Source organism: Cherax quadricarinatus, chromosome 70, assembly GCF_038502225.1.
Source record: "Cherax quadricarinatus isolate ZL_2023a chromosome 70, ASM3850222v1, whole genome shotgun sequence".
Classification (NCBI taxonomy): domain Eukaryota; kingdom Metazoa; phylum Arthropoda; class Malacostraca; order Decapoda; family Parastacidae; genus Cherax; species Cherax quadricarinatus.
This window is the reverse complement of record NC_091361.1, coordinates 21,505,375-21,533,283: the sequence shown is the minus strand read 5'-3', so window position 1 is coordinate 21,533,283 and position 27,909 is coordinate 21,505,375. Positions and strand designations below refer to the sequence as shown.

Below are 27,909 nucleotides of genomic sequence, written 5' to 3'. Positions count from 1 at the left end.
TAAAAAAATAACAAAGTTAGATTGGGTCCTAGGTTTAACATTTATGTGATATAATTGTGAGTAACATTTAAGATATACAATTTATAAGGTTCAGTTATTCAGTATTTATTTGGTTTTGAGTGAGTAAGTGAACTTTGAGAAGAGACTTGAATTTATAAACAGGTAGTGTTTCTTTTATATTTACAGGTAATGAATTCCAGATTTTAGGGTCATTTATGTGCATTGAGTTTTTGCATAGCGTGAGATGGACACGAGGAACATCAAAGAGTGATCTGTGCCTTGTATTATGGTCATGTGTTCTGTTGAGGTTGGCAAGGAGATGTTTGAGGGGAGGGTTAATATCAGAGTTGAGTGTTCTATGTATGTAATAGGTGCAATAATAAGTATGGATGTTTTGTATGGTGAGTAGGTTGAGTGTTTTGAATATTGGTGGAGTGTGTTGCCTGTAGTGAGAATTTGTTATCATTCTAACTGCAGCCTTTTGTTGGGTAATTAGTGGTCTGAGATGGTTAATTGTTGTTGAGCCCCATGCACAAATTCCATAGGTGAGATAGGGGTAAATAAGAGAGTGATAAAGGGCCAGGAGGGCTGACTGTGGAACATAGTACCGTATCTTCGATAGTATGCCTACAGTCTTGGAAATTTTCTTAGAAATTTGTTGTACATGTGTATGAAATTTGAGTATTATCGAGGTGGATTCCTAAGAATTTTCCCTCTGTTAGCTTTGTGATAGGTGATCCATTTATCGTTATGTTAAGAGGTACATCTGTAGCTCTGTTACCAAACTGAATGAAGTAGGTTTTGTCAATGTTTAGTGTAAGTTTGTTAGTCCTCATCCAGGTAGATATTTTCTGTAATTCGGTGTTTACAGTATTGGCTAGCGTGACTGGGCTCGGGTGAGGGAAAACGTATGTAGTGTCATCTGCAAAAAGTGTGGGTTTGAGTAATTGCGAAGCATTTGGTAGGTCATTTATGTATAGGAGAAAGAGAAGAGGGCCAAGGACACTTCCCTGTGGGACACCAACTGTAATTGGTTGTGCGGAAGAGCTTGCCCCATTTGCGTACACATATTGGCTTCTGTTTCTGAGGTAAGACTTGAGGTAGTTGAGGGAGTGCCCTCTAATACCATAGTGTGACAATTTTACGTGGAGCAAGTCATGGTCAACTGTATCAAAAGCTTTACGTAAGTCAATGAAGATCCCCAGTGGGACTTCTTTTTTCTCTATTGCATTGTATATATGTTCTAGCATGTGTATAATAGCATCATTAGCATTTTTATTAGGCCTGAATCCAAATTGGCAGGGGTTGAGAATGTTTTGGGAGATGAGGTAGGAGTAGATTCGTTTATGAATTAATTTTTCGAAGATTTTTGAGAGAGGGTGTAAATTGGATATTGGCCTATAGTTATTCAACTCTGTTTGGTCTCCTCCTTTATGGATCGGGGTGACCCTTGCTATTTTGAGAACTGTAGGAAAGGTGGAGGATTCAATGGATTTGTTAAAGAGTGTTGCAATGATTGGTGATAGTACTTGTGACGCTTTTTTGTATATAAAGGGTGGTAAGGTATTTAAATCTCCTGCCTTGTTTTTCAGTGCGTTGATAATAAGGGAGACTTCGTATGGGTTAGTTGGAGCTAGGAACAGTGTGTTCGGGTAGTTGCCAGTGAGGTAGTCATTTGGTGGGGTATCTGAGCTTGGGATTTTATTGGCAAGGTTTTGACCTATAGTGGAGAAGAAATCATTGAGTCTGTTTGCTGTTTCTGTTGGTGGGAGTTGGGGTTCATCTGATTTTGCTAATTTTATTTCGCTATGTCGTGATATCTTTTTTGTTCCCAGAATTTCTGATAGGGTCTTCCAGGTCTTTTTTATATCACCTCGTAAGTTGGATAATCTGTTCTCATAATACAGTTTTTTTGCCCTTCTTATCAGGCTGGTTAGGATTGACGAGTAACGTTTTGTTTGGTCTCTGGTTATGTGACCCATTCTGTACTGTTTTTCATATCGGTGTTTTGTATTTATGGATTTGAGTTACGCAGGTTTAGGTGATTACAATTATCACATTAATGTAAATTGTTTACAATCTAAAAGATCAGACAGTTGCCCTGATGCCAGTTAGGGGCTCTTGATCCAAGAAATGGGAGAGCCTCCACTTCTTTAAGAATAAAAAGTTTATTTCGGCGGCCTAATACAAAGTTTGTACAAAGGAATGTAACATTTGGGTAAACGTGCCAAAAGTCCCTTTATATGCAGAATATTTCCTGCAAACTTAAGATTTATAAGAATATCAGTGCAGTTATTTGTACATATGGTCATTAGGCGAGTGTAATTTTAAATTTAGAAGTTTACAATGAATACAGGAGAATTATATTCTATTAATTCATGCTATATGGCTTTGATAAGTTAAGAGAGGAATTACAGTTTTAATTATTAATCTAAAGCTGACACAGTGGATTGATTGAGTGTTTGAGAGGATTACAGATATTGAGAGTAAGTATAAATTGATTATAATGTTTTGCCTATGTTCATGATGTTGAGCAAATGCATGTGTAGTTTTTGCATATGTATTTAAGATGGGCTGGGATAGGTTAAGGAGATAAGGTATTTTTTAGCAGTCATTTTAAAAATGCTAGCTGAAACAGTGGTTCTGGAGATTTCTGGCAGAGTTCCAGATTTTGGGCCCTTTGATGTACGTTAAGTTTTTGAATAGATTTAGCCTGACACGGGGAATGTCACAGAGGTTTTTTTTTTACCTAATATTATGTCTGTGGGTCCTGTTGCAGCTGTCAAGAAAGCACTTCAAGTCGAGATTTATATTAGAATTGATTGTTCTGAAAATGTAGTTTGCACAGTAGCACGAGTAAATGTTTTGTATAATGAGTAGGTTTAGGTCTTTGAAATGTGTGGGGGGTATGTTGTCTAGTAGTGGATTGTGTGAGCTTTTGTACTGCAGCTTTTTGTTGGGTTATTATTGGCTTGAGGTGCTTTGCTGTTGTGGAACCTCAGGCACAAATAGCATTGGTGAGGTAGGGGTAGCGTTGTGAAGAAAGTATGGTCTCAGGTGTTTGCAGTGTGTCTTTTGTCAGTGTACAAAACTATGTCATGCTCAAACACACTTCCAGTTTCCTTCGCTCAGTGTACAGCTGTCAGATCTGGGAATTTCCCCATTGTTTTGTCATAATATACAATTATATCCTTATGGTCAGTCAGGTTACAGCTAGTGACAATATCTAGAAGTGTAATAGCATGGTAGGCACAGGACTATACATCACCTTGTTTGGCTAAGTCAGTGATCTTGACGAAATGTCTGGGGAAATTTATGAGTCGCAGGAACGTCCGAAGCATATGAGGTAGGACTTTGAAATTCACAGTCGTAATACAGCCTCTCCTCACTTAGCAACGTACTCATTTACTGACCACTTGGCCTTGCAAGCAGCTCTCCATCCATTATGCAAAACTAAATAATGTATATTAGAGCTGATTTCCTCTTTACTTTTTATTGTGGTATACAGTAAACTACTGTATAAAAATTTTAAAAATATACCAGAAATGTTATAAATGGTGCAAAGGTGACATTAAAAAATCTAAAGATGGTTGACACAAACCCACTACCAGATTGGGAATCTGGGCCCTCAAGGTGATAACAATGTCTTTGAGAAAAGTTGATTATGAGTGGGAGATGACAAAAGTTGTGTTGTCTGTGAACAGAGAAAGTTCAAGGAAATGTTGTAGGGAGATCATTGATGTATTTGAGGAAGAACAAAGGGCAAAGAACACTGCAAATTTATTCAAATCATATATCATGAACAACAGAATATTCAGTTCTCTTGTATTCATTGTAAACTCCTAAATTTAAAATTACACTCACCTAAGTGACTATATGTACAAAATTACTCATACTGTTATTTCCTTATTAATCTTAAGTTTGCCTGAAATGCTCTGCATATAAAGGGGCTTTTGTCATGTACACCCAAATGTCATTCTCCTTTGTACAAACATTGTATTATTCTGAAATAAAATTATTATTATTATTATGGTGTCTGTTGCTAAGATAAGACTTTAGGCATGTAAGAGCATGATCTCTGATCCCATAATATTTTAGTTTAAAACAAGGATGAAGTTAAATCCTTCTAAGATAGGCTGAGGATACTAAATTTGCATTCTCTGGTGCCATGTAGAGCTGGGGTGCATATGATTGAAGTGTATACAGCGGACCCCCGACTTACGATGGCGTCAGCCTACAATAAAACCGACTTACGATGCTTGTCAGCGTAAAAATTTGACACCCATACAAGAGTGTTGGTACAACTATATTCTCCTACATTCCCCTTTTTGCTTCCACAGACAAAGTTCTTTGTCTCCACAGACTTTAAGTGTACCACTCACCTTTTTCCCCTCATCAGTTCTGTGATTCACCTCATCCTTCGTAGACCCATCTGCTGACACGTCCACTCCTAAATGTCTGAATACATTCACCTCCTCCATACTCTCTCCCTCCAATCTAATATCCAGTCTTTTGTCACCTAATCTTTTTGTTATCCTCATAGCCTTACTCTTTCCCATATGTATTCACTTTTAATTTTCTTCTTTTACATACCCTACCAAATTCATCCACCAACTTCTGTAACTTCTCTTCAGAATCTCCCAAAATCACCGTGTCATCAGCAGTGAGCAACTGTGACAACTCCCACTTTGTGTTTGTTTCTTTATCTTTTAACTCCACACCTCTTGCCAAGACCCTAGCATTCACTTCTCTTACAACCCCATCTATAAATATACAGTGGACCCCCACATACTGTTGGCATCACATAACGTTAAATCCGCATACCGATACATTTTATCGCTAAGATTTTGCCTCGCATACCGCTAAAAAACCCGCTCAACACTATTCGTCCGAGACGCGTCTAATGTGCGGCCTGAGCCAGCCTCACATGTTCCGCCGGTGGCATTGTTTACAAGCCAGCCTCCGCGGTAACATCCAAGCATACAATCGTAACATTTCGTATTATTACAGTGTTTTTGGTGATTTTATCTGCAAAATAAGTGACCATGGGCCCCAAGAAAGCTTCTAGTGCCAACCCTGTGGTAAAAAGGGTGAGAAATATCGAAATACTGTGGTACCATGGTCAACTGCTGATACTGCTGCTGCTGTAGCACTGTCAGCTGCTGCTGCTGCTGTAGCACCGTCAGCTGCTGCTGCTGCTGTAGCACCGTCAGCTGCTGCTGCTGCACTGTCAGCTGCTGCTGCTGCTGCACTGTCAGCTGCTGCTGCACTGTCAGCTGCTGCTGCTGCTGTAGCACTCAGCTGCTGCTGCTGCTGTAGCACCATCAGCTGCTGCTGCTGCTGCTGTAGTACTGTCTGCTGCTGGTGTAGCATCGTCTGCTGCTGGTGTAGCATCGTCTGCTGCTGCTGTAGCATCGTCTGCTGCTGCTGTAGCACTGTCAGCTGCTGGTGCTGCTGTAGCACCGTCAGCTGCTGCTGCTGCTGTACCACCGTCAGCTGCTGCTGCTGCTGCTGTTGTAGTACCGTCTGCTGCTGCTGTAGCATCGTCTGCTGCTGCTGTAGCATCGTCTGCTGCTGCTGTAGCACTGTCAGCTGCTGCTGCTGCACTGTCAGCTGCTGCTGCTGCTGTAGCACTGTCAGCTGCTGCTGCTGCTGTAGCACCGTCAGCTGCTGCTGTACCACCGTCAGCTGCTGCTGCTGCTGTACCACCGTCAGCTGCTGCTGCTGCTGTACCACCGTCAGCTGCTGCTGCTGTTGTAGTACTGTCTGCTGCTGCTGTAGCATTGTCTGCTGCTGCTGTAGCATTGTCTGCTGCTGCTGTAGCACTGTCAGCTGCTGCTGCTGTAGCACTGTCAGCTGCTGCTGCTGCTGCTGCTGCTGTAGCACTGTCAGCTGCTGCTGCTGCTGCTGCTGTAGCACCATTGTTGGTGTGGCTTATTGAGAATACCAAGAAACAATTAACCCCAGAGGGTTAGCCACCCAGGATAACCCAAAAAAGTCAGTGTCATCGAAGACTGTCTAACTTATTTCCATTGGGGTCCTTAACCCTTTGACTGTTTCAGGCCCCTCTCTGAAACTGTCATTCTATGTCGCTCAATTTTTGAAAAAAATAAATTATTTTTTCTTATGAAATGATAGAGAATCTTTTCCCGATGGTAATGACACCAAAAGTTCGAAATTTGGTCGAAAACTCGTGGAATTATGCTCCCGCGAAGTTAGCGGTCTCGGCGACATATGCGTATCGGCGATTTCTCTGACTTTGAGCCCTATTTTCAGCCAATTCCATTGTTCCAGTTGACCAAACTCATAGCTATTTCTTTTGAACTCCATTTTATCTATCAGCTGAGTACAAGGAACCTCCCATTTACTAATTTGGACTACCCAATATGGTGGTCAGAAATTGGCAATTTGGCCAATTTCACGCAAATTAAAAAAGATGCCAATTTCAAAATAGGGTCCAGAATAAACAAGGTAGACATTCGTGGCACTAAAATAACATATGCTCTGTTCATTAGTCACATCTCTAGGCCCCTCTTATATTATTATTGCTTTCTATTTTGATTTTTTATTCATACAAAAAAATACAAAATTTACTGTTATGCAGACGACTGCATTATTGTAAAAATGGTATAAATAATATCAGTGCACTAGTGAAAGAATATTAGACTCCCCAGTTGACGTGTATTGGACGTGTGGTGTGATTTATTTACTCTTGAACATTGGTAAAAATCGAACATTTCCGCTACTTTGAGCTCAGTTTCAAGGTCGTTTTCATCGTAAAAGTAATGAAAATCATCTCTATTTCTGTAATATGTTTTCCATTTTATCACCTAAGACCATGAAAACGCGAATACAATGATAAATACTATACGAAAATACACCTCAAAGTCGGCGTTTTATTCCAAAAAAACGATCAGTTTTTTTTTCTCATTACGCAATGTGTGCTGCAGGATTTTTTTTATGTGGTGCACACTGACCACACAGACCCATTCTCTCACATGTGGGCCTACCAGCTTTCTCCCGCTTGATTTGAAGCCGCTAGAATTATTGAGTATATATACGTCAGAAACATTGGCTCATAAGACGTATTTATACGTTGAAAACAGTCAAAGGGTTAATTTTGTCTCCCAGGATGCAACCCACACCAGTCGACTAACACCCAGGTGAACAGGGAAAAACGCCTGGAACTAGTGCTCATATTGGTGAATTTAAAGCCAGCAAAGGTTGGTTTGAGAGATTTAAGAATCGTAGTGGCATACACAGTGTAATAAGGCCTGTTCTGGAAGAAAATGCCAAACAGGACGTGCAGTACTCAGGAGGAAAAGGCACTCCCAGGACACAGTGTCTCATCAGTCATTGCTGCATCTTCAATAAAGGTAAGTGTCATTTATTCTTCATTTAGTAGAGTAGTACATGCACAATATATACTGTGCATGTACTACTCTACTATTGTGCATGTATCCTTCTCTTTGTGTGTAGGAAAATGTATATTTCATGTGGTAAATTTTTTTTTTTCATACTTTTGGGTGTCTTGCACAGATTAATTTGATTTCCATTATTTCTTATGGGGAAAATTCATTTGCATAACGATAATTTCGCATAACAATGAGCTCTCATGAACGGATTAATATCGTTATGCGAGGGTCCACTGTATTGAACAACCACGGTGACATCACACATCCTTGTGTAAGGCCTACTTTTACTGGGAAATAATCTCCCTCTCTCCTACATATGTACTCTTACCTGAGCCTCACTATCCTCATAAAAACTCTTCACTGCTTTCAGTAACCTACCTCCTATACCATACACCTGCAACATCTGCCACATTGCCCCCCTATCCACCCTGTCATATGTCTTTCCTAAACCCATAACTGCCACAAAAGCCTCTTTACCCTTACCTAAATACTGTTCCCCTATATATTTCACTGTAACACTTGGTCTATACACCCCCTACCTTTCCTAAATCCTCCTTGTTCATCTGCTTTCCTACTCTCTGTCTTACTCTTAATTCTTTCAATAATAACTCTACCATACACTTTACCAGGTATACTCAACAGACTTATTCCCCTATAATTTTTGCACTCTCTTTTATCCCCTTTGGCTTTATGCAAAGGAACTATGCATGCTCTCTGCCAGTCCCTAGGTACCTTACCCTCTTCCATACATTTGTTAAATAATAGCACCAACCACTCCAAAACTATATCCCCTCCTGCTTTTAACATTTCTATCTTTATCCCATCAATCCTAGCTGCCTTACCACCCTTTCATTCTACCCACTGCCTCACGAACTTTCCCCACACTCACAACTGGCTTTTCCTCACTCCTACAAGATGTTATTCCCCCTTGCCCTATACACGAAATCACAGCTTCCCTATCTTCATCCACATTTAACAATTCCTCAAAATATTCCCACCATCTTCCTGATAATTCTAACTCTTCATTTAACTCTTTGGGGGATGTCAGGCCCTCTCAGAGACTTGTTCTCAGGGTCGCCAAAATTTCAAAAAAAAAAAAATTATATTTTCTTGTGAAAAGATAGAGAATCTTTTCCCTATCATAATGACACCAAAAGTATGAAATTTGATGGAAAACTTAAGGAATTATGTTCTCACGAAGTTAGCGGTCTCGATGATGTTTACGCATCGGCGATTTTGCCCACTTTGAACCCTATTTTCGGCCATTTCCAGTGTAGTAGTCGACAAAAATCATAACTATTTTGCTAGAACTCTGTTTTTTTCTATCGAATGAGTACAAGAAACCACCCATTTACCGATTTCAGCTATCCAATAAAGTGGTCAGAATTTAGCAATTTTGCCAATTTCACACAAATTTCAAAAGATGCCAATTTCCGAATAGGGTCCATAATAAACAAGAAAGACATTCCTGGCACTAAAATAACAAGTTCTCTGTTCGTTAGTCACATCCCCAGGCCCCTCTTATATTTCTTTGGCTTTCCACTTTGAATTTTTATTCTTACAATAAATAGAAGATTTACTGTTATGCAGACTACTGCATTAGTGTAGAAATGGTATAAATGATACCAGCGTACTTGTGAAAGACTATTAGACTCACCAGTTGACGTGTATTGGACACAGGGCATGATTTGTTTACTTTTGAACTTTGGTAAAAATTGAACATTTCTGCTACTTTGAGCTCAATTTCAAGGTACTTTTCATTGTAAAACCAGTCAAAATCATCTCAATTTTTGTAACATGTCTTCCATTCTATAAAAGGAGACCAAGAAAACTAGAATACAACAATAAATACCATACGAAAATACAGTGCAAAGTCACTGTTTTAATCCAAAAACACGGTCAAATTTTTTTTTTCTCATTACGCACTGTGTGCTGCAGGATTTTTTTATACTGTGCACACTGACCACATAGACCCATTCTTTCATATGTAGGCCTACCAGCTTTCTCTCACTAGATTTGAGGGCGCTAGAATTTAGGCGTACAGTGGACCCTCGACTAACACTATTAATCCGTTCCTGAGAGCTCATCGTTAGTCAAAATTATCGTTAGTCAAGTTAATTTTCCCCATAAGAAATAATGGAAATCAAATTAATCTGTGTAGGACACCCCAAAGTATGAAAAAAAAATTGTTTTTACCACATGAAATATTAATTTTAATACACACAAACTGAAGAAGACATGCACAGTTACATGACACTTACCTTTATTGAAGATCTGGTGATGATTGTTGGGATGGGAGGAGGGGAGAGTGTTGATGGTCTTAGTGTTTAGAAGGGGAATCCCCTTCCATTAGGACTTGAGGTGGCAAGTTCTTTTCCGGGGTTACTTCCCTTCCCTTTAAATCTCTCAAACCAACCTTTGCTGGCCTTAAATTCACTCACATCACCACTAGTTGCTGGCATTTTTTTCATTAAATCGTCATGCAACTTCCTAGCCTTTTCACATATGATCCCTTGAGAGATGCTATCTCCTGCTATCTGTTTTTCGTTTATCCACACCAATAACAGTCTCTCAACATCTTCGAGTACTTGCGATCTCAGTTTCGAAAACATAGTTGCACCTTTGGCAAGAACAGCTTCCTTGATTGCCGTTTTCTTGGCCACAATAGTAGCGATGGTTGATTGGGGTTTTGTGTACAACCTGGCCAGCTCGGAGACACGCACTCCACTTTCATACTTAGCAATGATCTCTTTCTTCATATCCATAGTAATTCTCACCCTTTTTGCTATAGGGTTGGCACTAGAAGATTTCTTGGGACCCATGGTGACTTACTTTGCAGGTGCAATCACTAAAAAGGCTATGATAACATGAAATGTTCCGATTGTATGCTTGGAAGCGACCGTGGTGGCAGGCTGGCTTGTAAACACTGGCCAGAAGTGGACGCGTTTGACGGAACAAATAGTGTTGGTCGAGTTTTTTAGCGCTAGTCGAGGCAAAAATTTTGCGTTAAAATGTATCGCTAGTCGGATTTATCGTTAACCCTTTGAGGGTCGACAGGCCCTCTCCGAAACTCGTTCTCAGGGTCGGCCAAATTTAAAAAAAAAAAAATTATTTTCTCTTATGAAAAGATAGAGAATCTTTTCCCGATCATAACGACACCAAAAGTTTGAAATTTGATAGAAAACTTACGGAATTATGCTCTCGCAAAGTTAGCGGTCTCGGCGATGTTTACGGATCGGCGATTTTGCCCACTTTGAGCCCCATTTTCGGCCAATTTCACTGTACTAGTCGACAAAAAACATGAATATTTCGCTAGAACTCCATTTTTTCTATCGAATGGGTGCAAGAAACCACCCATTTATAAATTCAACTATCCAGTACAGTGGTCAGAATTTAGCAATTTTGCCAATTTCACACAAATTTCAAAACATGCCAATTTCGGAATAGGGTCCAGAATAAACAAGAAAGACATTCCTGGCACTAAAATGACATTTCCTCTAGTCATTAGTCACGTCTCAAGGCCCCTCTTATATTCTTTTGCTTTCCACTTTGAATTTTTATTCTCACAAAAAATGTAAGATTTACTGTTATGCAGACTACTGCATTAGTGTAAAAAATGGTATAAATATTATTGGTGCACTTGTGAAAGAATATTAGACTCACCAGTTGACGTGTATTGCACGCTTGGCACGATTTGTTTACTTTTGAAGTTTGGTAAAAATCGAACATTTCTGCTACTTTGAGCTCAATTTCAAGGCACCTTTCATTGTAAAACCAGTCAAAATCATCTCAATTTCAGTAATATGTCTTCCATTCTATAAAATGAGACCAAGAAAACTAGAATACAACAATAAATACCATACGAAAATACACTGCAAAGTCGCTGATTTATTAAAAAAAAATGGAAAAAGTTTTTTTTTTCTCATTATGCACTGTGTGCTGCAGGATTTTTTTTAGACTGTGCACACTGACCACATAGACCCATTCTTTCATATGAAGGCCTACCAGCTTTCTCCCACTAGATTTGAGGTCGCTAGAATTTATGAGTACTAGTACGTCAAAAACCCCTACGCGTAAGACGTACTAGTACGACGAAAACCCTCAAAGGGTTAATCAATGCCATCGTTGGTCGAGGGTCCACTGTACTAGTACGTCAAAAACCCTGGGGCGTAAGCCGTACTAGTACGGCCGAAACCCCCAAAGGGTTAATAACTCTCCTCTCCTATTGTTAACTGTCAAATCCATTTGTTCCCTATGCTTCCTCAACTTATTAATCTCACTCCAAAACTTTTTCTTACTTTCAACAAAATTTGTTGATATCATCTCACCCACTCTCTCACATGCTCTCTTTTTACATTGCTTCACCACTCTCTTAACCTTTTGACTGTTTACGTCGTATATATACGTCTTATGTGCCACTGTTTCCTACGTATTTATACGCGTAAATTCTAGCGGCTTCAAATCAAGCAGGAGAAAGCTCGTAGGCCCACATGTGAGAGAATGGGTTTGTGTGGTCAGTGTGTACCATATAAAAAAATCCTGCAGCATGCAGTGTATAATGAGAAAAAAAACTTGACCGTTTTTTTTTTTTAATAAAACACCGACTTTGAGGTGTATTTTCATATACTATTTATCGTTTTATTCTCGTTTTCATGGTCTCAGGTGATAAAATGGAAAACACATTACAGAAATGGAGATGATTTTGATTAGTTTCACGATGAAAACGACCTTGAAATTGAGCTCAAAGTAGCGGAAATGTTTGATTTTTACCAATGTTCAGGAGTAAGCAAATTACACCACACGTCCAATACACGTGAACTGGGGAGTCTAATATTCTTTCACTAGTGCACTGATATTATTTATACCATTTTTACAATAATGCAGTAGTCTGCAAACAGTAAATTTTGTATTTTTTTGAATGAATAAAAAATCAAAATAGAAAGCAGTAGTAATATAAGAGGGGCCTAGAGACATGACTAATGAACAGAGGATATGTTATTTTAGTACTAAGAATGTCTACATTGTTTATTCTGGACCCTATTTTGAAATTGGCATCTCTCTTAATTTGCGTGAAATTGGCCAAATTGCCAGTTTCTGACCACTTTATTGGGTAGTTCAAATCGGTAAATGGACGGTTTCTTGTACTCAACTGATAGAAAAAATGGAGTTCTAAAGAAATAGCTATGACTTCGAACAGGCGATAAATGACATGCCCATGCACTCTGCCCCAGGGCCAGACTCATGGAACTCCGTGTTCATCAAGAACTGCAAGAAGCCCCTATCACGAGCCTTTTCCATCCTATGGAGAGGGAGCATGGACACGGGGGTCGTCCCACAGTTACTAAAAACAACAGACATAGCCCCACTCCACAAAGGGGGCAGTAAAGCAACAGCAAAGAACTACAGACCGATAGCACTAACATCCCATATCATAAAAATCTTTGAAAGGGTCCTAAGAAGCAAGATCACCACCCATCTAGAAACCCATCAGTTACACAACCCAGGGCAACATGGGTTTAGAACAGGTCGCTCCTGTCTGTCTCAACTATTGGATCACTACGACAGGTCCTAGATGCACTAGAAGACAAAAAGAATGCAGATGTAATATATACAGACTTTGCAAAAGCCTTCGACAAGTGTGACCATGGCGTAATAGCGCACAAAATGCGTGCTTAAGGAATAACAGGAAAAGTCGGTCGATGGATCTATAATTTCCTCACTAACAGAACACAGAGAGTAGTCGTCAACAGAGTAAAGTCCGAGGCAGCTACGGTGAAAAGCTCTGTTCCACAAGGCACAGTACTAACTCCCATCTTGTTCCTCATCCTCATATCCGACATAGACAAGGATGTCAGCCACAACACCGTGTCATCCTTTGCAGATGACATCCGAATCTGCATGACAGTGTCTTCCATTGCAGACACTGCAAGGCTCCAGGCGGACATCAACCAAATCTTTCAGTGGGCTGCAGAAAATATGAAGTTCAACGATGAGAAATTTCAATTACTCAGATATGGTAAACACAAGGAAATTAAATCTTCATCAGAGTACAAAACAAATTCTGGCCACAGAATAGAGCGAAACACCAACGTCAAAGACCTGGGAGTGATCATGTCAGAGCATCTCTCCTTCAAGGACCATAACATTGTATCAATCGCATCTGCTAGAAAAATGACAGGATGGATAATGAGAACCTTCAAAACTAGGGAGGCCAAGCCCATGATGACACTCTTCAGGTCACTTGTTCTATCTAGGCTGGAATATTGCTGCACACTAACAGCAACTTTCAAGGCAGGTGAAATTGCTGACCTAGAAAATGTACAGAGAACCTTCACAGCACGCATAACGGAGATAAAACACCTCAATTACTGGGAGCTCTTGAGGTTCCTAAACCTGTATTCCCTGGAATGCAGGCAGGAGAGATACATGATTATATACACCTGGAAAATCCTAGAGGGACTAGTACCGAACTTGCACACGAAAATCACTCACTACGAAAGCAAAAGACTTGGCAGACGATGCAACATCCCCCCAATGAAAAGCAGGGGTGTCACTAGCACGTTAAGAGACCATACAATAAGTGTCAGGAGCCCGAGACTGTTCAACTGCCTCCCAGCATACATAAGGGGGATTACCAACAGACCCCTGGCAGTCTTCAAGCTGGCACTGGACAAGCACCTAAAGTCGATTCCTGACCAGCTGGGCTGTGGCTCGTACGTTGGTTTGCGTGCAGCCAGCAGTAACAGCCTGGTTGATCAGGCTCTGATCCACCAGGAGGCCTGGTCACAGACCGGGCCGCGGGGACGTTGACCCCCGGAACACTCTCCAGGTAAACTCCAGGTATGAGCTTGGTCAGCTGGAACAATGGAATTGGCCAAAAACAGGGCTCAAAATCAGGGAAATTGCCGATGCGTATTTGTCGCTGAGACCGCTAACTTCGCGGGAGCGTAATTTCGTGAGTTTTTGACCAATTTTCGTACTTTTGGTGTCATTACCATCGGGAAAAGATTCTCTATCATTTCATAAGAAAAAAATAAAAAAAAATTTCCAAAACTTTTGCAACATAGAATGACAGTTTCAGAAAGGGGCTTGCAAGAGTCAAAGGGTTAACCTCTCTTTTTCTCTCCATATACTCTTCCCTCCTTGTATCACTTCTACTTTGAAAAAACCTCTCATATGCTAACTTTTTCTCCCTTACTACTCTCTTTATATCATCATTCCACCTGTCGCTCTTCCCTCCCGCACCCACTTTCCTATAACCACAAACTTCTGCTGAACACACTAACACTATATTCTTAAACTTACCCCATACATCTTCGACCCCATTGCCTATACTCTCATTAGCCCATCTATCCTACAATAGTTGTTTATATCTTACCCTAACTGCCTCCTCTTTTAGTTTATACACCTTCACCTCTTACTTGCTGCTTCTGTTTTCCTTGTATCCCATCTACCTTTTACTCTCACTGTAGCTACAACTAGAAAGTGATCTGATATATCTGTGGTCCCTCTAAACATGTACATCCTGAAGCCTACTCAACAGTCTTTTATCTACCAATATGTAATCCAACATACTACTGTCATTATGCCCTACATCATATCTTGTATACTTATCCTCTTTTTCTTAAAATATGTATTACTTATAACTAAACCCCTTTCTATACAAAGTTCTATCAGAGGGCTCCCATTATCATTTACACCTGGCACCCCAAACTTACCTACCACACCCTCTCTAAATGTTTCTCCTACTTTAGCATTTAGGTCCCCTACCACAATTACTCTCTCACTTCGTTCAAAGGTTCCTGTATATTTGCTTAACATCTCCCAAAATCTCTCTCTCTCTCCTGTGCACTCCTCTCTTCTCCAGACATATGTAATGACATATTTTATTCGTTCTAGAGTATACATCATGTTTCAGTTATAATATTGTTTATATGTCATATTAGATTAACCCTTTCAGGGTCCGTCCCGTAGATCTACGGCTTTACGTTCAGGGTCCAAACCGTAGATCTACGCCATGAGCTCAGCTCACTCTGATAAACTGTGAGTGGTACATTTGGGCCTAGATATGAGAGAATACATCTATGTGGTATGTGTGCACCACATAAAACAGATCCTGCAGCACACTGTGTATAATGAGAGAAAAAAAATGAAATCATGATTTTTTGATTAAAACAGCAACTTTGCAGTGTTTTTTCGTATGTTTTTTATAGATGTATTTGCGATTTCTTGGTCTCATTTGATAGAATGGAAGACATATTACAGAAATAGAGATGATTTTGATTGGTTTTAGCACTGGAAATGGCTTGAAACTGAGCTCAAAGTAACAGAAATGTTAAATTTTTGCCGATATTCAAGAGTAAACAAACGACCTCACACGTCTAATACACGTCAGCTGGTGGGTCTAATATACATTCACAAATATGGTGATGATATTTATACAATCATTACAGTATTGCATAACAGTAAATCTTCTATTTTTTGGTGTGAATAAAAATTCATTATGTGAATAAAAAATCAAAATGGAATTTATTTGTAAAGCCTCAAAACATAACTAATGAACAGAGGAAATGTTAGTTTAGTGCCAGGAATACCTACATTGTTCATTCTGGACCCTATTTTGAAATTGGAATATTTTGAACTTTGTGTTAAATTGGCCAAATTAACAATTTCCGATCACTTTATTTTGTAGTTGAAACAGTTGACTTGGCAATTTCTTGTGCTCAATCGATAGAATAGAAGTAATACTAGTGAAATAGCTAAGAATTTGGTTGATTGGAATAATGTAATTGGCCTAAAATGGGAGTCAAAGTCGGCAAAATCGCCAATTCGTAAATATCGCTGACACATCAAAATTCGCGAGAGCATAATTTCGTCAATTTTCCACCAAATTTCGTACTTTTTGTTTTATTACCTTCACAAAAAGATTCTCTACGATTTCATAAGAAAAAATAACAAATTTTTTTTTTTTAAATTCTTGGACACTGGTGCGTGACTCCAGATTTGGGCCTTGGACCCTGAAAGGGTTTTAACCCTTTCAGGGTCCAAGGCCAAAATCTGAAGTCACGCACCAGTGTCCAAGAAATTTTGAAAAAAAAAAAAAATATTTTTTCTTACAGAATTAAAGAGCATATTTTTGTGAAGGTAATAAAACAAAAAAAATTAGAATCTGATCAGTACTTACCGAGATACAGTGCCAAGAAGTTTGTAGAAAATGATGTGGTGGCGGCAACATCGACGAATTCCACATACGCGTATTATATTATTTTGTTGTTTTAGTTGTTTTTTCTTTTCTTTTCCAATTTTTTTCTATTCCTACTAACATTTGGGGCCTGAGAGACCAATACTGTATATAATGTATATATATAAACTCACTGTATTGAACACAATAACCGCACTAAAGTTATTATCATATTATTGTTTACCACTGTTGTTTATTACAATAAACATGCACAAATATTGTATAATACTAATGTTCTATCATATATTTACATATTTACAATCACTGGACATGGTTTTAGAACTGCTGGAGCTTGTGGAACTCCTTGAAACAAGGCACCATGCACAGAGGAACCTTACATTCCTCACACATAAACCGAGTGTCTTTGCGTCTTTGTTGCCGTCGTTTTGTTTGTGCGCAGACAATGCATCTCTTCTGAGCAAATTTCTTTTGAGTTGAAGGAAGCTGTATTATGAAATGATCACCTTCTCTTCTCAAACGCTTGGGTATATTGTGATGAATTCGAGGACCATGTTGTATTGCAGGTGTTGTTACCTGGTACTTCATTATGAGTTGTCTGACAACAGACAAACAAAATTCACCATACGGTGGTCTGTTACCAGTCTTTATTTGGTACATATTATATGCATTCAGCATTGAAATGTCCATGAGATGGAAGAAAAGTTTCATGTACCACTTGTAACTCTTACGAACACAGTCAACAAAACCAATCTGCATGTCACACTTGTCAACCAAGCGCATGTTTTGTGTATAATCAATCACTGTCACTGGTTTTCGAATACGTTCATTAGTCACTCGATCAACTTTGCCACTGTCTTGCATTTCATTACGGTGAATGGTTGTCAACAATGTGACATCTCGTTTGTCATGCCACCGTAATGCCATGATGTCATTGGCAGTAAACACATGCACGTCATCACCACGAACACCTGCGTTGAGCCTGGGCATATGTTTACGATTAGAACGCACTGTGCCACACACATCTGTCTTGTTCACTCGCATGAAATCACTGAGTAATGGGCTTGTGTACCAGTTATCGGTATATAATGTATGGCCCTTACCAAGATAAGGTGCCATCATGTTTCTCACTACGTCACCTGATATACCCAATAACATCTTGGTATCTTTCAATGTTTTACTACCCGTGTATACAACAATATCCAACACCAGGCCACTGTCACAATCACAGAGTACAAACAATTTTATACCAAAGCGGTTCCTCTTGCTCGGTATATACTGCTTGAATGACAGTCTACCTTTGAACAAAATCAAAGACTCGTCAATTACAAGATTCTTGAATGGATAAAAGTATATCCTGAACTTTTGTTTGAGATACATGAAAACATTTCTAATCTTGTATAACCTGTCACTTCTGTCAGGCCTGGTTTTGTCAGAGAAGTGCAACATACGTAACAGTAAGATAAACCTGTTCACTTGTATTATTTCACTGAAGGATGGGGTACAAATTAGCCGATCTGTGGACCAGTATGCTTTTATATTATGCTTATAGACGTGAGGCATAAGCATTATTGTTGCAAAAAGCAAATACATTTCTGCAACAGTCGTCTCTTTCCACCTGTGTAGTCTTGACTGTGGTGATAAGATCGTATTTGCCATGGTGTACTGAAAATACTTATTACTTTCCCTGACAATAATTTCCATCAATGGCTGGTCAAAGAATAATTCAAAGAATTCCAGTTCATTGGCCGTGGTTCCAAGGGGACAGGTAGGTAGAATTCCACTTTGCGAGTCATCAAAGTGGTGAGGGCTGGGAACAAAATTGGGATTTTGCTGCCAATCCCAGATACGGTTTGCTGGTGGATACTGGACATCATAGGCTGGTTGTACGGGTGGTTGTGGCGGGCTGGTGGGTGACGCTCAGCTTTGTCCTTGAACTGACGAGTCAGCAGCGTGGGTTCCCGCGTGGCACAGCGAGTCAGGCATGGCGGTGCCACTACCACCACCAGCCCCACTAACACCATCCACTGATGTCTGTGGCCCATCCATGCCAAGTGTAGCCACATCATCCTCACTATCACTACCTAAAACGGGTGTAGGGCCACGGGATGTACTCCGGGATGTACTCCGGGATGAACTCCCTCCCCTGGGCACAGCATAGGGTACACTACCCGAGCCCATGCGGCGGCGAACATACCGACGCTTCACTGGTGAATATGTTTCCTCACTATCACTACTCGAATGATCGTCGAGCGCAATAAAATCACAATCCACGTCAGAATCATCGTCATTACTGAAGTCAGAGGCCAGGCCACGGGAAAATATTAGTTTTCTCTTACGTTTAGGAATACCCGACCGTGAGTCACGAGTGCCCACACCAGAGGTAGAAGGTCGAGGATCGTCGGGGTTTTCTGCACTATTATCGATATCCTGGTCATTATTTTCGGTCACTAACTTATCAAAGCCGTAGAATTCGTCTTCATTTCCACTTCCATCAGTGTCAGAACTATCAGACAGGAAGAGGAGAGTCCCAATTTTCCGGGGAGTGAGAGCTGACTTGCGACGAGACATGGTGAACAAGGGTGACTGAGCCGGCGTTCCCACAATGCTATGCAGGCGCCTAGATTTTTTGTTTACGGCGCACACCCACGGCGCAGACCCATTCTCTCATATGTAGGCCTATGAGCGCTTTCGCGCTAAATTTGACGGCGCTAGAATTTTGGCGTAGATCTACGGTTTGGACACTCACCGACCAGCCGTAGATCTACGGGACGGACCCTGAAAGGGTTAATTGTGATAGATAAATATGCCGTAGAGTTGATATTAGCTCGTCATATTTAAGTATTTTGTCCTATCTCCAAACACACTCCCTCTCCCAACAAGAGTCTTCAATAAAGGTATGTAATAGTGATTTAAATGCTCATTTGTTCATTTCATTAGTGCTTAACCCTTTCAGGGTCCGTGCCGTAGATCTATGGCTTTACGTTCAGGTTCCAAACCGTAGATCTACGTCATGAGCTCAGCTCACTCTGATAAGCTGTGAACAGTAAATTTGGGCCTAGATATGAGAGAATACATTTATGTGGTATGTGTGCACCACATAAAACAAATCCTGCAGCACACAGTGCATAATGAGAGAAAAAGAAAACTGACACCGTAATTTTCAATTAAAACAGCGAATTTGCAGTGTTTTTTCGTATGTTTTTTATAGTTGTATTTGCAATTTCTTGGTCTCATCTGATAGAATGGAAGATGTACTAAATAAATAAAGATGATTTTGATTGGTTTTAGTAATGAAAATGGCTTGAAACCGAGCTCAAAGTAGCAGAAATGTTAAATTTTTGCTGATGTTCAAGAGTAAACAAATGACCTCACAAGTCTAATACATGACAGCTGGTGGGTCTAATATACATTCACAAATGTGGTGATATTATTTATACAATTATTACAGTATTGCATAACAGTAAATATTCTATTTTTTTGGTTTGTAAAGCCTGAAAACGTAACTAATGAACAGAGGAAATGTTAGTTTAGTTCCAGGAATGCCTGCATTGTTTATTCTGGACCCTATTTTGAAATTGGAATATTTTGAACTTTGCATTAAATTGGCTAAATTACCAGTTTCCGGTCACTTTATTTTGTTGTTGAAACAGTTGACTTGGCGATTTCTTGTGCTCAATTGATAGAATAGAAGTAATACTAGTGAAATAGCTAAGAATTTGGTTGACTGGAATACTGTAATTGGCCTAAAGTGGGAGTCAAACTCGGCAAAATCGCCGATGAGTAAATATTGCCGACACATCAAAATTCACAAGAACATAATTTCATCAATTTTCCATCAACTTTTGTACTTTTTGTTTTATTACCTTCAGAAAAAGATTCTCTACCATTTCATAAGAAAAAATAACAAAATTATTTTTTGAAAATTCTTGAAATTTGGCCTCTGGACCCTGAAAGGGTTAATATTTATTTCTCATTGTTTTCTGTATGTAAATCTATATTTAATCTCTAAAAATGTATTTTTTTGTTAACACTTTTGGGTGTCTGAAATGGATTATGTAATTGGATTTCATTATTTCTCATGGGGAAAATGGTTTCACCATTCGTAAATTTCGCCTTTCGTCAGACTCAGGAACAGATTAATTACAAAATTCGAGGGTCTGCTGTATATCAAATCAATTTTCCTCATTGAAATTAAGTGAAATGCCATTAATCCATTCCAACCCCCAAAAGACCACCCCAATTTTTTTGTTACGAGTTTTTAAAAAAGAGAAATGTATTTATAAATAAGAAATATTGTATAAAAACATAATAAAAGAGAATGTAAAGAAATAAACTGGTTATATAAAATGTATACTGTATTCCTTGGAGATCAGACGACTTGGGCTAACGGAAGATGCTGGGGGAAGTGGAGGGTGGAAAAGATAGGCAAAGGAGATTGGAAGAGTTCGTTTCGTTTCGTGCTTTTCAGTCGCTTTCGTTCGTCATAAACTCAGTCGCTTAACCCTTAAACTGTCCAAACACAGATCTACGTTTGCGCGTGTAGCACTCTGACCTTGATTTTCTCCATAATATACAATGTAAAAAAAAAGTAGTTCTACGTTTGGAGTGCTACGCGAGCAAATGTAGATGTACGTTTGGACAGTTTAAGGGTTAATCACTTAACTTACTTGCTACACTCCTAATGCTACACTTTGTCGCTGAACTTAATTGCTACAATTTTTTTTTTTCATTGATTTTTGCCTTTTTCTCCATGCTTTCCTCACTTTCATCTGCAGGGTGTTTCAATAAAAACCTGTCCAAGGAGGTTGGTTTCATCCTCCCTTTCAGAATGTTTTGGAAATGAGTTAGGCAAGTGTCATTAAATAGTGCCAATGCATGACCAGTTGCAACTTTTTCTGGGTGTTTCCTTTCAATAAACTCTGAAAGTCTCCCTGATTCCCAATATTTCCTTTATCTCACTTGTAGAGATAACCTCCTCCACATCTGGCTCCTCTCTGGCACCAATTTCCTGCAAAACCTCCGCATGCTGCTGCGTCTGTAGTTCCTTTAACTCCGCCATTGTCAGTTCCTCGGAGTGCTCCTCGATGAGCTTGTTCACATCTCCTTTAGCCACCTCCATGCCCATGGATTTTCCAAGGGACACAATCCCCTCCACCACTGCCGCTTCGGGTTCAAATCCTTCGAAGTCCCTTTCGGACACAACCTCAGGCCACAGCTACTTCCACGCAGTGGTCAAGGTCCTCTTTGTAACACCCTGCCAGGTCATATCTATAATTCTGAGGCATATCATGATGTTATAGTGGTACTTCCAGAACTCTCAAAGGGTGAAATTTGTGCTCTCCATCACCTCAAAGCAGCGGCAAAACAGATGCTTGAACTCTTCGAGGATGCTGTCTTCGAGGTTTGATGGGTGAGCAGGTGCATTGTCCAGGACGAGAAAGGCTTTCAGTGGTAGGTTATTTTCCTGGAGATACTTCTTAACGGCAGGACCAAAGACCAAGTTTACCCACTCCACAAAGAGCTGCCTGGTGACCCACACCTTCAGGTTTGCCCTCCACATAACCTGCAGCTTTTCTTTTAGAATCTTATTTTTATTATTTTTTTTTTATTATCACACTGGCTGATTCCCACCAAGGCAGGGTGGCCCGAAAAAGAAAAACTTTCACCATCATTCACTCCATCACTGTCTTGCCAGAAGGGTGCTGTACACTACAGTTTTTAAACTGCAACATTAACACCCCTCCTTCAGAGTGCAGGCACTGTACTTCCCATCTCCAGGACTCAAGTCCGGCCTGCCGGTTTCCCTGAACCCCTTCATAAATGTTACTTTGCTCACACTCCAACAGCACGTCAAGTATTAAAAACCATTTGTCTCCATTCACTCCTATCAAACACGCTCATGCATACCTGCTGGAAGTCCAAGCCCCTCGCACACAAAACCTCCTTTACCCCCTCTCTCCAACCTTTCCTAGGCCGACCCCTACCCCGCCTTCCTTCCACTACAGACTGATACACTCTTGAAGTCATTCTGTTTCGCTCCATTCTCTCTACATGTCCGAACCACCTCAACAACCCTTCCTCAGCCCTCTGGACAACAGTTTTGGTAATCCCGCCCCTCCTCCTAACTTCCAAACTACGAATTCTCTGCATTATATTCACACCACACATTGCCCTCAGACATGACATCTCCACTGCCTCCAGCCTTCTCCTCGCTGCAACATTCATCACCCATGCTTCACACCCATATAAGAGCGTTGGTAAAACTATACTCTCATACATTCCCCTCTTTGCCTCCAAGGACAAAGTTCTTTGTCTCCACAGAGTCCTAAGTGCACCACTCACTCTTTTTCCCTCATCAATTCTATGATTCACCTCATCTTTCATAGACCCATCCACTGACACGTCCACTCCCAAATATCTGAATACATTCACCTCCTCCATACTCTCTCCCTCCAATCTGATATTCAATCTTTCATCACCTAATCTTTTTGTTATCCTCATAACCTTACTCTTTCCTGTATTCACCTTTAATTTTCTTCTTTTGCACACCCTACCAAATTCATCCACCAATCTCTGCAACTTCTCTTCAGAATCTCCCAAGAGCACAGTGTCATCAGCAAAGAGCAGCTGTGACAACTCCCACTTTGTGTGTGATTCTTTATCTTTTAACTCCACGCCTCTTGTCAAGACCCTCGCATTTACTTCTCTTACAACCCCATCTATAAATATATTAAACAACCACGGTGACATCACACATCCTTGTCTAAGGCCTACTTTTACTGGGAAATAATTTCCCTCTTTCCTACATACTTTAACTTGAGCCTCACTATCCTCGTAAAAACTCTTCACTGCTTTCAGTAACCTACCTCCTACACCATACACTTGCAACATCTGCCACATTGCCCCCCTATCCACCCTGTCATACGCCTTTTCCAAATCCATAAATGCCACAAAGACCTCTTTAGCCTTATCTAAATACTGTTCACTTATATGTTTCACTGTAAACACCTGGTCCACACACCCCCTACCTTTCCTAAAGCCTCCTTGTTCATCTGCTATCCTATTCTCCGTCTTACTCTTAATTCTTTCAATAATAACTCTACCATACACTTTACCAGGTATACTCAGCAGACTTATCCCCCTATAATTTTTGCACTCTCTTTTATCCCCTTTGCCTTTATACAAAGGAACTATGCATGCTCTCTGCCAATCCCTAGGTACCTTACCCTCTTCTATACATTTATTAAATAATTGCACCAACCACTCCAAAACTATATCCCCACCTGCTTTTAACATTTCTATCTTTATCCCATCAATCCCAGCTGCCTTACCCCCTTTCATTTTACCTACTGCCTCACGAACTTCCCCCACACTCACAACTGGCTCTTCCTCACTCCTACAAGATGTTATTCCTCCTTGCCCTATACACGAAATCACAGCTTCCCTATCTTCATCAACATTTAACAATTCCTCAAAATATTCCCTCCATCTTCCCAATACCTCTAACTCTCCATTTAATAACTCTCCTCTCCTATTTTTAACTGACAAATCCATTTGTTCTCTAGGCTTTCTTAACTTGTTAATCTCACTCCAAAACTTTTTCTTATTTTCAACAAAATTTGTTGATAACATCTCACCCACTCTCTCATTTGCTCTCTTTTTACATTGCTTCACCACTCTCTTAACCTCTCTCTTTTTCTCCATATACTCTTCCCTCCTTGCATCACATCTACTTTGTAAAAACTTCTCATATGCTAACTTTTTCTCCCTTTACATCTTTACATCTTTACATCATCATTCCACCAATCGCTCCTCTTCCCTCCTGCACCCACTTTCCTGTAACCACAAACTTCTGCTGAACACTAACACTACATTTTTAAACCTACCCCATACCTCTTCGACCCCATTGCCTATGCTCTCATTAGCCCATCTATCCTCCAATAGCTGTTTATATCTTACCCTAACTGCCTCCTCTTTTAGTTTATAAACCTTCACCTCTCTCTTCCCTGATGCTTCTATTCTCCTTGTATCCCATCTACCTTTTACTCTCAGTGTAGCTACAACTAGAAAGTGATCTGATATACCTGTGGCCCCTCTATAAACATGTACATCCTGAAGTCTACTCAACAGTCTTTTATCTACCAATACATAATCCAACAAACTACTGTCATTTCGCCCTACATCATATCTTGTATACTTATTTATCCTCTTTTTCTTAAAATATGTATTACCTATAACTAAACCCCTTTCTATACAAAGTTCAATCAAAGGGCTCCCATTATCATTTACACCTGGCACCCCAAACTTACCTACCACACCCTCTCTAAAAGTTTCTCCTACTTTAGCATTCAGGTCCCCTACCACAATTACTCTCTCACTTGGTTCAAAGGCTCCTATACATTCACTTAACATCTCCTAAAATCTCTCTCTCTCCTCTGCATTCCTCTCTTCTCCAGGTGCATACACGCTTATTATGACCCACTTCTCGCATCCAACCTTTACTTTAATCCACATAATTCTTGAATTTACACATTCATATTCTCTTTTCTCCTTCCATAACTGATCATTTAACATTACTGCTACCCCTTCCTTTGCTACTTAAAGGCTCTGGGGTTTTCTGAATGATATACGAGCAGCGGCTTGATTTTGCAGTCGCCACTCACATTGGCGCACAGTGCGAGGGTTAACCTATCCTTCATGGGTTTGTGGCCTATCATCATCATCTCTGCATTTATGTAAGTCCTCCTTGGCATCTTCCAGAAGAGCCCTGCCTCGTCACAGTTGAAGACTATCACTTCTGCATAAGTTTTGAGGTAATCTTCAGCTTATTTTACATCCGAGCTTGCTGCCTCACCATGTCTGATGACAGAGTGAATGCTGGTCCTCCTTTTAAAATTGTCAACTCAACCCTGACTGGCTTTAAGCAACTCTTCCGATGCCTCGTCCGTTGAAGTGCCTGGGGTCTGCTGCAGCAAATCAGCGTAAATGCCTAGTGCCTTCTCGCAGAGACATCTCCTGCGAGCTGCTTCTCCGTCAACCACATCATCAGCAGCTTTTCCATCTTTTCATGGACAGAGGTCTGCAGCTTAGAAATTATTTTAACGCCATTGGCTGGTGTTATAGCCTTTATTGACTTCCTCTGCTTTAGTATGGTACATATCGTAGAAGTACTACTCTCGTACTGCCTCGCCAAGTAGACTACATGCACACCTCACTCATGTTTTTCTTTGATTTCATGCTTTAATTCAATGGACATCATCATCCTTTTCTTCTCAGCACTGTCCTTTGCACTTACTTTCTTAGGACCCATGGTTAGAAAAAAGAAATTTGGCAAAATAACTGCACAAAAAGCACAACACGAGAGATGCTTCCACGGCAAGGTAACCACGTGCACTGAACTAGTGAGATGCGGGATGCTGGACGGATGTTGTAGCATTTGCTGCGCCAATTAGTGGCAGAGTATCTGAAGCTCACTTGTAACTCGGATTTTTGCTCGCAACTCAAAACAAAAAAAAGTGACCGAGCGACGGCTATCAACTCACAAAACTCGTAAGTTGGGGCACTTGTAAGTCAAGGTACCATTGCACATGAGTGGGTATGGATGGGTGTGAGTTGGACCTTACTAGCTTGTGTTAATGGATCTGATGCCATGCTCCTTCCTTAAGTGAATGTGACCTGACCTGACTAGGTTGGATCATTTTGTTAAGCCAGTGGGAGACTTGAACCTGCCTCGCATGGGCCAGTTGGCCTGCTGCAGTGCTCCTTCTTTCTTATGTTCTTATGAATCTCTCATCAGTGTGACTGTGGCAAACTCTAGCTCAGGTCCCCTCAAAACTGCCATAATGACTCATGAAATCGTAGGAACACAGTTGCAAACAAGCCACAGAATGGGTGGGGGGTTTGAACCCGTGAGTGAGTCCTGAAACTCCAAGCCTGTGTGTAAGTCACTGGTGGCTTTGAGGGGAATTGAGCTAGAGTTCACCATGGTCATGCTGGTGGGAGATTTATCTGTAAATGCATGCATTTGTGGCCACCGTGGTGCCCATGCTAACCTCCCTTCGGTGTATAGAAATATACCTAGTTGGATGAATCTTACTGTAGCCAGCTGGCCCAGTGGCTTACATACTGGAGTTTTAGAACTCACTGGCATGGATTCAAACCCTACCCATTCTATGGTTTGTTTGCAATCATGTTGTTAGGATTTCGTGAGTCATAAATAAAGGGGATATAAATAACATGTTGAAATTACATAACCAAGACAGGACTCCCATCGTTAGATTCAATTTGGGCAAATTTAGATTTTGAAAGGATATATTAACCCTTAAACTGTCCAAATATAGATCTACATCCACGTGCGGGGGGCTCCGAATGTAGATCTACGTTTCTTTTTTTTACACGTTTTCAAATGGGGAAAATCAAGGTAGGAGCGCTAAACACGTGAACGTAGATCTACGCTTGGACAGTTTAAGGGTTAAAGCTCTGGTTTAACAGTTTAGTCATTAATGAGCAGAACAAACTGCTGATTAGCACCATTGAAGCAATATCATTAGGTAGCTTCAAAAAATAAGTGGGACCTGCTTGCATGGGCCAGTAGGCCTGCTACAGTGCTGCTCTTATTATCTTATATTTCTATACATTGTTTCAAAGGTTCAGTGACAGCTTTCTTGCTTTTGTGGTGGTGATAATTTATCTTCACTTATATTATTTTAGATGAGTGTAATAATATCTTCGTGCATGCCTAGGCATGCTAGTGGCCTTCTTTGTACTTAATATTTTATAATATGTAAACTTTGCAAGGAAATAAGCATTTTCATTTTCAAGTACAGTGGACCCCCGGTTAACGATATTTTTTCATTCCAGAAGTATGTTCAGGTGCCAGTACTGACCGAATTTGTTCCCATAAGGAATATTGTGAAGTAGATTAGTCCATTTCAGACCCCCAAACATACACGTACAAACGCACTTACATAAATACACTTACATAATTGGTCGCATTGGGAAGTGATCGTTAAGCGGGGGTCCACTGTATTCATATGTATTATCAGAGCATCAGAATTGCTTTTCTTCTGTTGGCTTTGTGTTAGTTTTGTTTAATTAGTCGATGAACTCTGGAAACAATATATTGTTTAGTTTAGCTTTTAGTAATTTTTTGACTGTTTGTTCAGAATTGTATTTTCACAGTTGGTAGGTAAAATGCCTTTTTGAACATAATTTTTTAATATTTTCTGACTTGACATGTTGTTGGAGTGCAAGCTAGGTAATATTTCTGAGGGGGGTTCAGGGAAAAATTGA

General features: G+C 40.2%; 1 protein-coding gene across 6 annotated transcripts in view; it reads left to right on the top strand.

Moving 5' to 3' along the window:
* LOC138854804 (double-stranded RNA-specific editase B2-like) overlaps window positions 1-27,909 on the top strand; it is a 189,721-nt gene that overhangs the window by 147,776 nt on the left and 14,036 nt on the right. The gene's annotated exons all lie outside the window — the stretch shown is intronic.